We start from the raw sequence: 15558 nt of genomic DNA, 5'->3' as shown, positions 1-15558 counted from the left end.
TGCATGCTGAGGCCAGCGGGCAGAATGAAAAGCCGCCCCATGCAGGGACCTTTTTTGTCCATCTGCTGCAAGTCTGTGCTCTTCACTGGCTGTATTTTGGAATGAGCCCCCATCACTGGGGGCTGAGTTTATGTGCAGCCAGGTCCTAGACCAACAGCTACCTGACCCATTCTCTGGCACGGGAGTGGAGCGAGCCAGTGCTAAAAGACTACAGGTGTGTGCCCTTCATGTGTGTGCATGACAGGATATATTTAGAAATGAACTCGATTTAGAAATGAAGGGCTCAGAATACAGTGTCTGGTTTGGCAAAGAGAATGTGCAAATGTGGTATAGATGTCTTAGCTTTTCGTAGGCTGGAACTAATTGCTGTACAAAACCCTCACAGGGACTCAGTCCCTTTAAAGAAAGAGGAAACACGTTAATCCTTGTTACTCTTGCATCTCTTTGATTGCTTTTTCCTGCTAAATGTAAAGGATTTGAAATATACCATGAGGTACAGCTTTTTGAGACCTAAAAAATGTATGCATTTGTGATGACTCTCTTTTGCAATTCAAGCATGCATTTCAAAGGATTATAAAAATGTAAGTCGATAATGCATTTCAGCAATTTTGCCTTGTCAAAACCCCTTCCAGTTCCTTGGTAACTATTAATTGTTGAATTTCCGATGGCAGGGATGTTTGAGCACCATATGTGATTGCATGTGTTAAGCTCTATTGCTGCTGGGGTGGGAGGATGTCAACCACTTCGGAAAAGAAATTCATACTTGGGAATGACTTTGCCACTTGAAAAGTTAAGAGAGGAGATTATGAATGTTCAGAATCAAATTTCTGGTCCCATTAAGTTGCTGTAGGAATTTTGCCACTGGCTTCAGTCCATCAGTGATTTCACTAGTAAATGTAACATCCAAAAGAAGATCCAGGCAGTTCCTCTGAGGAGTTGACAGGAGAGGTGCAAAAAATGGCTTAGTAAATGAGAATAAGTAGATATTCCAGTTGTGTATGTATTTTACTTCTTTATCTGAATTCAGTCTGTGATTTTTCTTTCACAGTTTTCAGATTTTACATGCTTTTTGGGGAACCCTGCAGTTTTAACATGGTAATGGTAATAAAATGAAGATATTAAGAAATATGCTATGACATGAAATGCTGTTGCAAAAATTCTTGACATTTAAACTGTTCTTTTCAGTCTGTTATAATACCTGGCAACACTGTTGTACAATTTGTAATTGTACAATGGTATTAAATAGAAATTACTTTCATTGAGGAATTTTATAATAAAATGTTAATATTACTTCTTCTGATCACCTGTGTGTACATTCAGATATCACACATAAAGCTAAAATATTCTAACATCATAACTAAGCATGTATCTTTTTACTGACAGATTTGGGGTTTTTTTAAGTAGCCATTAATACAACATTTGTGATAAAGATGAAGAGCAAAAATGTGATAGTTTGTATTAAAATTGGTATTGTTCTGGTCCAGGTCATGAACAGTATGATTAATACTGTGATTTGAAATTTAGGTCTGAATTTGTGTTTAATTTCTATATTAACTGCATTACATTAAGTAAAATATATTTGCTTTATACCTTTTCAAATTGCTTCCAGTTAAAAATACACATTTTAGCCAGTATCTCAGGCATTTTTGATGTAAATAATCCTAGGTTTACCACTGTGGTTTATATTCCAGCAGCCTCAAGATTTCTTTGTCTTTTTGGGAGCCATAGTAGTACTCAGGAACAGGCTGCCTTTGCCTGGACTGTTTGCCATCAAAATAAGTTGGAAAGAATATCCAAGAATATCCTTTTTTGTGGATAAATGCAGCAAGTGCAGAAGTGGACTGTAATTTGTGTAATAATATATGGCAGAGCTAGAGCCTGACGTCCCCATTTCCTGCATCCAGACCATTCATTGACTTAGCTTTAAAATTTAGAAAAACATCACTGAACCCTGAACACTTCAGTTGCACTGATCCTCGTACCAAAACTGTTCTTCCTCTGCTTCAGCCCAGCACTTCTACGCGGCTCTGCAATCCACAAATCAGCATGAGCCACTTGAGCAAAAATGTGTATATCTTACTTATGAGATATATCAGTACCTTTAAAATGCAGTGCACGGCTGTAGCATATAAAGTTGTGTCAGTTGTTGTTTTATGTCCCTAGATTCGAGTTTCAGAAATGCGCTGGATATTTGTACAAGAAATTGTGTGGAGAAAATCTAATTTGAAATCTATAAGCAATCAGCTCTTACTTTATGAGAATTTAGTAATTATTTCTTCAGCCATAAGCTTACCAAGACTGTTTCTATATCCTCTAGTTGATACCTAAGGTATTATCTGTTACTAAAGTTTTAAAGTAAGATTATAATCTATCTTTAGTTGGGCTAGACAGTCAGCTCCATGTACTGTGTTTTGTAAATACATATTGTCTGAAGTGTTAGTGGTATGTCTTTTCTGTAAATATTGAAGAAAACTTGTACTTACTACATCAGTGTTTTGTCTTTCTGATCACATTTCAGTGTGGTGTTAAATAAATGGTAGCTGCCAATCGTTTATTTTCAGTTAATATTGCATATTTAAATTTGCATCTAAGTGCTTTCTGTGTCAAGTGAAGGCAAAAAAAGTTGGCTTTTATGAATAGCATGCTGCTTTTTTCCACGTTTTAATCAAGTTCAGAATTAGTGCTTTTCAGTACTCTCAGTATTCATGTATAAAAGGAGTGTCAGTTGATTTTAGTCCCTATCAGTGCGAAACTGTTTTCAGCAACTGTATTAACTATGGAGCAGTTAATTGCTGCTGTAAATAGTTTCTCTCCGTAGTCCGCTAGGATGCATTCATGCTTACACTCAGCTTTATGCACTGTTTGGCAGATCCTCCTCAGAGAGTTACGCTGAGTTGCACCTTCTTCTGGTGCATCCAGTTGGAGTTGTGTAATGCATGCAGTTCTTCATATTATAAAGATTCTCTCTTTATGATAAATAATTTTTCCACTCCTTAAATAACACTGTCCCCTCACCTTGGTTATTCACTTAGGAAGAAGTCTGCCAAGGTAACTGATTTTTTTTGTCTCTGTTATGTGTCGAAGTGCATAATTTAGTGCATCATAATGAAAAATTTGATTGGGACGGACTCTGTTATGCCTTCAAAAGTAGTACAGGATTGCACGTTGTGGGTCAGGACAAACAGCAGGGTTACTGTTTGACTGTAGTCTGGTTTGGTCCTCTGTCATGCAGCAAATGCACATGGTGATAGCCATATAACCACGCTTCAGGAATGGTGTGTATGTGCTGGTCCCAGGATGCACTCTCCTGGTCAGCTGCTGGGAACAGGCTGTACATACCTTCCCTGAGATGGGAATTGTTTTCAGTAATAGCAAGAGAAGCACCTCATTTGGGAAATACCCAATACTCTCTTTTGTCCAGTTTGTGAAAAAAGCAGATGACCATGTAGCTCTTTAGCTGAAATAGATTCCCCTTCCTACCTCCTCTCCTATTTGAGAGTGTTACTAACTTTGGTCAAAAAAGGAATATGTAAAAGTCATTCCTCACCTGTTATCAAAAGTGAATATGACTATGCGGGTTTTTCGTCTTTTGAAATACGTAGCAACTAAAATCCAAGGTGCCATAATAATATTAAATGCCTGTCCTTGCCTGTGAAAATAATTTGCCTATCCTGCTGTCACCTGTAGGGAGTGGAGGGTTTGGGAGTGGTAATGTCTCTAATTAATACTCTAACAGAAAATTTATGGAGAGCTGAACAGCACTTGCCTACCAGATTAATGTTGGTGCTGTTACCCTTGTTCATTCTTGTACTGTATGTACAGCTGCTTGTACTGTATGTACCTCTGGAACCAGGACAAGATTGGCAACAGCTATGCATGGAAATTGGTGAAAATTCATGAAAATTGCACAGGCTAAAGGGGCATTTCTCAAGTTATTTGATTTCCCAATTAAACATAATTGGGTTATGAGGAAAACAAAAAGCTGCTCCCTGTTGGGCTGTTCTGCATCACCTCTTGAGCACTGCAGTTCACTCCAGAGGTCTGGGGAGCCGGTGGGGATGCGTTTTTATTGGGTTCTGCTCTCAGCAGGGCACGTGCACCTGGAGGGATCAGGTGGTACCTGAGGCTGTTCTTCCTCTGCTTCCAAGTGCTGGCCAGGCAGATCTTTAAATGCTGACAGCTGTTCTTTGAAAGTGAAAGGTTTTGGTGTTAGCAGGGGTCTAAGCATAGGGGATGCTGCTGCAGTCTGCATTATATTGGCTTCAGGCAGAAGAGTGAGGGCAGAGGGAACACAGTGAAGTTAATTTCCAACTTGCTGCTCATGGTCTTGAAGGCTGCATAACCACCCTGAACTCCTGTGCTGTGTAGTGCCCCCTGACAGATTTTTTATGGCCACCAGGTCTCTGGTCTCCCACTGGGTCATTTAGTCCCTGTCTGAGCACTCCCAGAAGCCAAGGGAGGTTGTAAAGGACTGAGGACCTGTCCTTTACAGCCAGCAGGATCAGCAGAGCCTGTGTGCACGGCCTGTGCCAAGGCTGCCCCCCTTGCTGCCCATCTCAGGCAAGTGTAAGGGACAGCAGGTAAGGGTTGACAGACTTTGCTTGGTCTTTCCTGGTGGCTCTGGGTGCTGGTCTTTTATATGTCACAGAGTGACAGCTATAAAATTAGATAATCAGTTAATAACTGGTAAATTAGGCTTGTGTCTTTGCAGAGAACAAATACAGTATTTATGTAAAAGTTGTTAGGAGTTTTTTTAATTAGCAGAAATAGATGCAAAATGAATGATGATTAGGCAGCTGATGAATTCAGTAGTACAATTATGCCTAAAGCTATGCCCCAGTACTTAATGATGGATGCTCTGAGCAATCAAAGAGGCCTATTTATATAATTTATTTATTAAAAAAAAGATATTAAGGAAGATGTCTGTGCATATTACAAGTATATGAACTTTAGCATCTGAGAAAACCTTTCCAAAATTTGGTAATACAAGTATTTTTTTAAATTTTCTGTAATTGTTTTAAATTAACTATTTCTGTAGTTGCTGTTAACTTTTGGGTTTATATGAAAGGCTGTTTTTTAACCAATAGCTAGTGAAATCCTAGGCATTCCCTGGAAATGAGAACCACACAGGACTTGTACAGATTAATATATTTGTCTTTCTCCTTTTGGGTAGTCTGAAACCAAGTGGAGGAAATAACAGAGCCCTGAGTGTCTGCTCTGTGAAGCTTTAAGAAAATGCAAGTCATGATGAGCAGCTGCCTTATATGCAGCCAGTTGGGAAGGCTAAACTGATTAGTCTGTAAACACTAGGAGATGGTAAGTGTTGGTGTCAAAGGGACTGTGACAGTCATCAGATTGTGGTTTATCTCAGGCTGTTGTTTGAATGATGGCTCTCCCCCACAGAAGCAGTTTTATGGCTTTGCAGAGGTATAATCTGATCCCAGTCTGATGGATCCAGAGCTGCTCAAAGCAGCTTTCCAGTTCTCTGTTTTGTACTACCTACCCTGGGCTTTTCACAGACAAGACCGTTATTTTCTTTTCACCAACCAGGAATTACAAACATAAAATTTACGAGGCCTGACAGAGTGGAAATTGGCACTTGCCCGTTTGCAGAAGGGTATTAGACAGCAGCAGAGAGTCCCTTGAGGACAAAGCATGGGGGCTGCTCACAGGAGCAGCAAGCGGGTGCTTCCTCTCCCGTGCCTGCCTGGGGCAGTAGCAAGGTTGCATTTTGCACTTTGCACTCAGAGATGGTCACAGGAAAAGGCATTCCTGTAAAGAAATGAACTTCTAACCTACTGCAGAGCTGTGGAAGAGCAAGGGTTGATCCTTTCTGCTCTAGCTCGGTGATGCCCTCAGGAGGGGATGGACAATGGCCAGTGAGCATGGCAGTGCTTGGTGGGTACAGTCACCTCCGTGCTGGGTTTTCTGGCAGATGTTCTTCAGTGAGGCAGCTGAGGGCACACACAGCCGTGCATGCAGGAACTGGAGCTCATTTCATATAAAGGTTCAGCAGCTGCACTGCCAACATGAAGTTGTATATAAAACCCATTCTTGGTTTGTTTCTTCAGTGCTGCAGACAGAAAAGAAGCTCCTACCTGCACTACTTGTGGACTTCTTGGCTATTTTAAGTTTTAGGGTTATTTAGCACTCAGTCATAGGAACTCCAGCTAAAATATAGTCCATGTCAATGGGAAGAAAAAAGGATTTATGTGCTTGCATAGAGCTCAGAACTTCCTGCAATCTTGTACATCCCAGTAAAGGCTGCCATTTTTCAAAGATCCCTCTATTCTGGGTGATGAACAAGCCCTTCTTCCTAAAGATTTTCTGGAAGACCCTGAGGTACCATCACCTGGACAATAAATTTTTATTTCAATAAGGGTCAGAGGGAGCAGTCTGAAGCTCTGAAAGCCAGCCACAGTGGTGCTCGTCCATACAGCCCCCACAGCTGCAGATGAGTCAGGCGGGGGTCAGAAGAGCTGTTTCACAGATACTGCGTGCTGGGAGATACATAATAGGAGGATAAACAGTAAATGGAGATAAGTAAGAGAAGGTGAAAAGACAGCTACTATCCCCTTTACAGTAGCGAAATTTTTTAAACCAAGCAAAGCAAAATTAGGAAGAATGTGGAGGCTAGGGGCATATATATGGATGTTACCTTAAAACATTATTCCTGCTTTGGGAGGTTCTGTAGGAAAGAAGAAAAGAATTACAAGGAAAAGCAAACAAAATCCAGAAGAAGAATTTCTAGTGAACCTGCCCTGAGCTTGGGAGCAAAGGTTGGAGACTGGAATCTGGTTATTTAGCAGAGGGCTGATAGAGGAAGAAAGGAATTTGTGGAGATAGCAATGAGATGTAGAGTATCATGAATCTTTTTTCAAATGTTTTAATTACAAGTATTGCATTTAATTACGTCTCTTCTGCTTTTCTTTTTTCTCATGAGAGTTAAAAGTTTGTTGTGTTTAAAACTGTTAGATAAACGTGCAACAACTAGTTGCACGCATTTGGTCCTTTCTATATTACTTACATTTAGAATATCGACTTTTTGCTACTGTCCTATGAATTGTGTAAGAGCATCTTCCCCTTCCTTCTAATTTTCTTGAGAGTAAACCATCCCCAGCACATCCTGATGTGGCAATTCTAAATGCTGATATTCCTGGTAGGAAGTGTTTCTTTAATGAGGGTCAGTAATGGTACCTCTATACTTGCTCAATGGAAAAGCGTAGTTTAATGCACTGGCTTTGATTTAAAAGCTGCTGGCAGTTGCCTTGCAGTAGGTGTATTTCTTGCTTTTCTAGCTGAAGATTTGGATGAAATGTGACAATTACGAAACCAGGTTACCTGCTCTGGATGCAGTGGACAATGCTAGTTGATCTACAACCTGGAAAGATGGTGACATTGGTTACTAGTTTGCAAGGATAAGAGACTATTGATTTCTGGCAAATAGATTATGGTAGGGCAAACATTCATAAAAGCCATGCAGAGAGCATAATAATGTTCAGCAGTGGAAATAAAAAATGCAATTGATTTACCGTGCTGCTGCCATAAAGCAGCACTCCTCCTTTCCCTACCCCAGTGACAGGCTCTTCCCTGCTGCTGCGCCTCTGCCCAGGCACTCACCAGGGAGCCGAGAGCGCCGGTGGCTCTAATTGCCTGGAATTTGGCAGCTGGAGGGGATGCCACTCGCCTTGGCCTGCCTCAGCATTTATGAATTGCAGCTACACTGTCCAAACCTGGCTCAGTGTGGTAAATCCATCTGGGTGAGGAAAGCCAAGTTCTTGGCATTCCCGAATGCCCCCAGCCCCACGTGCATGTTCTGTGCCCTCCATTGCACACATGCGTCTTCTGCTAGGGCTGGTGCTGCCTTCTGTCTAGCTGTTGTGCACCTGAGAAACATGAAATCAAGATTATTGATTTTAGTTACTGTTGTCCTGCATGAAAATTAAACCACTGGTAGCCATGGTTTGGTGTATCATGGTTTTCTTAAAATTCAGTTCCATGACAGATTTGTAAGGCAGAAGTGTGGCAGCATTGTGTCAATGGGATGCTGTTTCAGATTGCTGTTTGTATACCAGACTTTCTCTTCCACTTCCAGAATGTTAGAGTAATTCTGTAGTAGTCCCTCAATCTGCTTCATCTCGTGTGGCATTTCTGTCAGCTCTGGTTTGTCAGCCTGGCCTGCAGATTAGAGGTGGGGAAGCCAGGATTATTATGGGATAAATATCCCCTTCTTCTATCACAGCCATACCAAAATTTGAAGACACCTTACTAGATCATGGCAGTGGACTGTTGAGATAGGGTTGTTTAGTAATGCCTCTTAAGGAGCCTTTGGCTCAGCCTTGGTTTTTATGCAAGCTGCCTGTTCTGGTGTTGCTTTAAGCTGGCTGCATCACTGCTTTTCAGCCTCAGTTACGGTTATTACTTCCTCTTCTCTCACAACTGGAAATTATTCAGCTTTTCAACTAAATTGCATGCATTTTGACAGAGTACTAAAAGAAATTGTTAGTTTTAGAATTCAGGTTTGGGGTTTTTTTTTTCTTTAATGATATGGTCTAAAAATGGCTGAAGTGTGTATGCACTAGCTAAAATACTGTATAGCTTCTAATACACCCTGCTAAAATCTGTGCAGTGTTGCTGTTTGCAGGTAATTAATGTTGTGGTATTATTTCTTATGTTCAGTAAATTACTGCTGAAGTTTTAATCTGTTAAAATACAAAACTGTAGAGAATTTAATGCTGACCTTTGTATATGAAATTAAGTATAATTATTAGATTTGTAGAAGGCCTTTTGAATTATCTAACATATACTAACTCATACTTTCACTTGCCATGGACTGCTGAATTGATGTTATTTCCAGTAAGCTTGCTGGAAGTGGGAAGAGAGCATTTACCAGAGGTTTCTGTCTTGCCATTAACACATATTTTTGTTTTATTTTAAAGCATTGTGTGAAATCCACACAATATGTGTGCATTCATGTGCATAGATGCACAAAGAATATTGGTTAAGAAAAATTTCAGAGCTAATTCATAGTAAGTAAAGAACTTAGTGGCAGCAAGACAGCATTGTGTACAGCTGGCTGAAAATACTGTTCTTTCTCTTTCCTACAACATCTAGCAGCTTCAGTGATGGCAGATTACTTTTGATCTTCTTGTATAAAAGTGAGTTTTGCCACAGTTTGTAAAAAAATCTTACCTGTGCAACACATCAAATGAGGATATAGATTGTCTTTGTATAAGGATTGTGTCTTGTGTAGGTGCAGTTCTTAGGTAAGAACTTCTTACCTAAGTTCTTGTTTACTTTTTCTAACCCATAATTCAGATTTTTTCAATGGAATTGTTTTATACAAATTTGCTGTACTAGATCAGTTTGCCCTCAGCTTGCTTGTTTTGCTGACAGGGTCCAGCAAGTAACTCTAGACCAACAACTAGTGTATTTCTACATGCTGTGTCTTTAAAAGCTAAAGAGCTGAAGCCTTCTTCCTCCTTTTATGAAAAAAATTGCAGAATCCCTTGGTTTGCACCTCATCTATGTTCTGGTTTTTCACCTAAATTGTCTCTGTGGCTGCCGTAGCTGCTGTGTTGAAGCAGCAGTGCTGAGCTCTTGGATTACAAGGCAGAAGGAAGCATTTGCTCCGTTCCAGCTGAGCTGCACCATGTTTCAGAGCAGTCCCTCTGTCTCACAGTGTAGTTCAGGAGCTCCTTTAGTCTAGACATCCGACCCTTTTGGAAAGCTTACCTTTGCCTTGCCACCTTGCATGTGTAGAGTTAGTCGCAAGTTGTTGTCTGCAGAGAACTTGGACTGCATAAAGAGCTGCCTGCAGGGATGAGAAGAGTTGTGTGAGTCATGGGCACGGTAGAGCAGGAACAGATGGGCATTGACACTGCTCAGGCTGGGCTCTGAAGAGGCTTGAGCAGTTCTTCTGAGGTCCTGTGGAAATCGATGCTGGGAGGACTTTGCATGTGGCTGGAAATGCTCACTATTTTGAGCTGAGCTGAGTAAGAGAACAGCAGCAGTATTCAGACTCAGGGAAGAGCAGATGACTTGAATTCTGAGCTCTTCCCAATTCACTGGATGAGCTGTTTGTTCATATCGCTTCCTCTATTCTGCTATTTTCTCTAGGGATTTGCTGTAGTGGCTATTGCTGTATGAAGCAAGTCAAGCTACACTGGGGCCTCCTACAGAAGTTGTGCTGCTATCTCTGTACCCATTTCAGACAGGACAGATTTAAAAAAACAAAGCATATGGTAAGAGTCTTCTCAGAAGTCATAAATTTCCCAATGTGCCCAGGTCTCTTCTGCCACATGGCCTTCTCATTTATAATGTGGGTTGCAGGTAGTTCCAGGTTGTCAAATGTGCAAGGAGATGTTAATGGCAGAAGGGAGGTGGCAGTTGTAGGACCCTAGCCCATCTTGTCCTTTTGTTCATTTGCTTCAGCGAGCAATTTTATAATTATTACCACTTCTTAATCAATTCCACTTGGTGTGGATTTAGGTACCAAGTGCTTAGTGTCGGTTGCTCAAATCTGGAAACAAAGCTTTTACAATAGGGCTGTCTTGAACATTTGATGTATGGGAAGACAGTGCTTCTGATTTTTATGATGTCTTTGCAGATACAGCTGAGCTGGTTTGGCATGAACAATTTGAGCTTTAGAAATAAAATGTACCGTGATACAGACACAGCTGTCTTGGTGCTGTCCAAGCTCGAGCCAGTGGGCAGTGTTGCTGTACACCACACTATCCTGTGCTCAGGTCTGAGCAATGGCTTTACTGCAGTTACCTGCTGGCCAGCACAGCGCACCCTTGGAAGAGGGAGCAGAGAATGGAATTTTGTTGTGGACAGGATGGTGGTGCAGCTGTTTAGAAGCTTTGGGAAGTTTGCCTGCTTTATCAGTTACTTATAATCCGTAATCCTAAGAGAATCCTGTTTCCCACTCATCATTGGCTCTGTTTTTTCCAATATCCCTTTTCCTAACATATGTACATAAAGCCACAGCTATTTTCAGTTTTGAAAAGCAGATAATTAATTTGATAGCTTTCATCTAAAGAAAAGTACAAAGCTTGCAACAACTTTACAAAAACCTATTCCTTGCTATATTTCTGGGCATTTGTGTTTTTAAGTGGCCTTAAAAATACTATGGATCGTCCCTCTTTATTCATTGAATTACAAGCCTTTTGAAATACCTTTTCATGTTCATGGGTTTGCACAGTGCATAACACAATGGACTTGCAGTCTTAGCTGGACCTGTAGTTTTTACAGTAACATTTTTTAATATTTTTCATTCCCACTGCAAGCTTTAGTTAAGTCATTCTGCCCTGAAATCCAGCATCGCCTTTAGACTACGTATTGTCCTCAGGGTACAGAATAAGGCTAGCATAGAAAAACCTTTTAGAAGCATGTGCCTTCTCTCTATGTCCTCTGTGGTGAAAGTGCAGTCTCTCCAACCTGGGTCGATACTACATGTGAGCTGCATTCTCTTGTGTATAAATACACCGTGTTAAAAAAGGAAAAGCGCTGAGTGCAGCCTGCTTTCTAGTGTGTCCATGCTCTTCTCGGAACTGATGGGGCAATTCCTTTCTCCTGAGCTCACTGCTCCTGGGTGAGCCCAGGGACAATGTGCCTCCTCCTGCCCTTCTCTGCCAGTTGGAGAAATCCAGCCTTGGCACAACAAGCTGGAGAGGATCTGCTCAGCCAGGAAAGAGATTCTGGTGAGGTTTGTCATGTTACTCACTGTGCATCTTTCCTGACTTGCCGTCTACTTAGAGACATTTGTAAGCTGGCTGTGTCTCCTTTCTACTCCAAGAAAACCCATTTGTGGAGATGACATTGGTATTCATATGCTTAGGCAAGATGGAGTGGTCTGGTTTGTTTTGCTTTCTGTTTTCTAAAAACAAATATGCATGTTTTAGAGAAAGAAATAATTCCAAAACTTTGGGAGAGGGGGGCTTGGACAGGAAAAGTGAAACTGGATGGTGCACAAGTGTTTAACAAATGTTATCAATGATACTTTCAACAAATGTGAGGAAATTAATCTCTGTGTATATATTTTTTAATGCTGTTCAGCAGTCAGAACAGGATGAAGCACCATTTGCTGGTTTTATTTCTTACTGACAAAAACCCCAAAATAAACTCAATTTGGTAGGAAAACATGTCTCAGACACTTATATTGTTTATAATTTGTCTGTTTAATGACATAAAAAATTAAAATATTGATTCCTAAAACAAACCTGGGGGTGTGAGTGTAGACAGTCTCTCAGCGCAGTAGTCCAGCAGAAGTCAGAAAATTTGCAATCCATTTCCATGCCTCAGAAGAGCTCCTTATTCTACAGGCTCCAGAGCATCTCCCTTGATTCCTGCTCTTAGGGCTTGTGTTTGGGGCACTTTGGGAAATAAAACTTGGCTTACAGCCATTTCACTTAAGTCCTTTCATAGGTGGGAAACACATCAAACAAAGGAATCAAGTCTTATTTTGAATATTCTGGAGTGCATTTGAAGGTAGCATCCATTTCAACATTATAGTTTCAGAGTATCCAATGCCCCTTTTCACTTGCAGCTCTCTGATGTTTGTCATACCAAGAGACAGAACAAATCTTGCTTTTGTAGGTTTTGCTTTGTTTTGCTAGATACTACTTTATAGTGTCAAAGCACACAACATTTATTTACAGGAAAGGTGCAAAAATAGTTGGGGCAGATCAAAAAGTGCTAGAAGAAGCTGTTATGTTTCATTCTTGTTAACAGAAATTTTGATTAATTTTCTTCTCTTGGTTGATTATTTTTCTTTCAGAGTTATTCTTGCTTGGGTTGGACTTCCCTGAAGTGTTTCAGTAGAGAAAGGCAGCAAGCTGCTTCTTGAGTGTCAAGACCTCAATTCTAGTCAGAAGCTGTCAGGAGTATCTACCTGTACCTGAAGGCAGCTAAATCCTTTTTTGAAATTGTAGACTTTGCCACTAGATTTAAAAGGTAAAAATCTGGGAACAGTATTGATGTGAACTACCCCATTGGTTTTAGGACATGGGTCTAAGATTGTGGTTGGGTGACTTGAGGAGACAACTGGATTATTTATAAAAGGTGACCAAGCCAGGGTTGTTGCCTTGAGCCCGTTAAACTTTCAACAGAATTTGTGAAGAATCTGTGGCTTGAAAAATACCAAAACATGTTTGAATGATACAAGGAAGAAGTGAGAAATTGTTAAGGGAATGGGATTCCTTCTGAAATCTGGTATGAACTGTATTTCTGTTTTCCGTCATGGGTTGTAGGAAGTTTCTGTCTTGGGATTTTAGTTGTTCATTTCTTCTGTCTGTATTTTCTCATTAGCATTTGGAGCAGATGATACACCTCTGGTAGTTCCTATTTAATGTGCCTTTAGTACTATTTTCATTATTACTATTTTACTAGTAATTTAATGTTATATGACTTAGTTAATGACTGCCATGTGATTCTTCATCACTATCACAAATAGCTTGTGTCTCTAAAGGAATGGGAATCAAATGTCATAGCAACAGATGTTTAGTTCTGAAAATGCAATACATTTTTAAGAAGGAAAACTTAAAGAAAAGCAGAGATCCTGGTTCTGCTAAAATTGGTCTGTGCCTTCACCCAAGGTCGAGGCCCAGTATGAATAGGTAGCTCAGGGCTGTGTACCAGTGTTTTTTAAGCAGTTAATTTATAACAAGAAGCTGTAAAGCACCAACCTGTGCTGGGTCTCAGGGCTACAATCCACACGTGGTGTTGCCAAAGATTGTTTGTTTATGTGCAGAGATCTCTGTGATAGCAGTGTCTCTTGGCAGCCATTGGAAACTGCTGTTATTAAAAACCCTGCATTTCTCATTAGAACAACTCTATTGTACATATTGTTTAAATATAGATTACTAATGAAATGTCTTTTTATTGCTTTCCCAGTGAATACTTTCAGCATAAAGTTAATTTGTAGTGTTATGTAAATTCTGTTTAACTTCAATCAAGTTTTTAATTATGTTTTTACCACAGTAATTCCCATTTGATTTGTCATCTCCTGTTAGGTATTTAACATTGCACAGGGTGGTTTTTTTCTTATTTTCCTTTTTATTTTCCCCTCCTGTTTTAGTCTTTGATGTCACCTGGAATAGAGCCTCACTCTAAAGCTGTGTAAGTTTGATTTCCTTTCATGCAAGTATGATTTAATGAAGAATTACTACAGAGAACCAATATTGGAAATACTTTATTGTTTTGGTATTGATTAACAAAAATAAGATTAGACAGAGGTACCACTGAGAAGACATCCAGCTGTTTCATTTGCTCCCTTCCCTTTACCTTTCTTCCAGTTGCTCCAGTTCAGTGAACCTTTGATTCTGACAGCGCTTGGGTTCCATTTAAAATGTCAGTTGCTACTTAACACCTGATGACCACTCAGTCTGTGGCTGCCTTGCTTAGATACCAATTGTTCTCACAAATGTTTGCTTGCCCACTGAGCAGATAAATGGACCCTCTTTTGGCAAATTGGCAGCACATTAATCACGTCTGAGATAGGACTTGTCAGGCAGCATCTCACGTCTAGTTAGTTATTTTCAGTTGTAGATAGGTAGTTTTTTAATATCTTTTTCTGTTGAAATTAAGTGGAAATAGTTGAAGTTAAATCTGTCTTCAGAGGTCATGGCAGAAAAACTTCAAGATGATGTATGGTATTTCATGTATTTATGTAGAAATTTTCTCATATACATGTGAAAAGATGGGGATTAGTTTTGTACAACAGTGGGGAGTCTTTTAATTGAAATACACAGCCTTTTTTTTTTTCCTGAAATCAGGGCTTCCTTGAACTCAGTAGTGATTTTTGCTCAAAAATTGTTCATGCTGAAGCAGAAACTGTGTAAAGGATTTATGATACATTCTGAATTCTGGTACACTTGAAGTAGCTCAGTTGGATACTCAAAATTAGCAGCAGAATGTTAAATATTTGCTCTGGGAACATACTATTAAATATAAATTAATTGCTATCTTAAATTACTTTAAGGACATTTGCATACTTGCAAGTTTATTTCTAGAAGATTGGGATTATAATGACCTTAACAATATGCTAACTGTTGAAAAACGAGTGCTCGTAATACCTAGCCACTGCCTTTATTTCAAAGTGCACTTTGAGTTATTTGCAGAATACTCTTCATAGTGTGCTTGTACACTTCACATCCTCAGTGTGTGCTGGTATTCCAGCATTGACTGATAATACCATCAATTCACAGGTCTCCTACAGAAATGGAAGAGGGAGAAATAATCTACTCTCCCTCTTGAAAAATCACATTTCATATGTAACTATTACAATGTATTTGATTGAGATGGGAATTGTGTTACTTTCTCATGGGAGTTGTTTGAATTTCCACTGTTTAAAAATCAATTCAGCTTGATGAGTGGTGGATTCAAGCAGTGGAACCCATTAAGATGATTTCATATCACCAGTTGCACCCTATTTAATCTTTCTGTTGGGAGATAATTAAGTTGAACTCATTAATTTGCACAGATGTTGAATGTTTCCATCAAACTTGCCTTTCTCCACTCTCACCTGTCCTTCCTGCCCAGGTGCATGGCACTGCC

At 39.9% G+C, this 15558-nt stretch overlaps 1 protein-coding gene across 9 annotated transcripts in view; it reads left to right on the top strand.

Moving 5' to 3' along the window:
• Window positions 1–15558, top strand: part of ZMIZ1 (zinc finger MIZ-type containing 1) — a 338783-nt gene that overhangs the window by 75822 nt on the left and 247403 nt on the right. The window contains exon 3 of one of the 9 annotated variants that reach the window (XM_041473768.1): window positions 12782–12957. The exons of the other annotated variants lie outside the window; for them this stretch is intronic. The gene's annotated coding sequence lies outside the window, so the exon portion shown is untranslated. The remainder of the gene's footprint in view (window positions 1–12781; window positions 12958–15558) is intronic. 9 annotated transcript variants of the gene reach the window in all.

The sequence above is a fragment of the Pyrgilauda ruficollis genome, unplaced genomic scaffold (genome assembly GCF_017590135.1).
Source record: "Pyrgilauda ruficollis isolate IOZ18807 unplaced genomic scaffold, ASM1759013v1 scaffold11, whole genome shotgun sequence".
NCBI lineage: Eukaryota > Metazoa > Chordata > Aves > Passeriformes > Passeridae > Pyrgilauda > Pyrgilauda ruficollis.
Note: the sequence above shows the minus strand (reverse complement) of the source record. Positions and strands in the feature narration are given on the sequence as shown.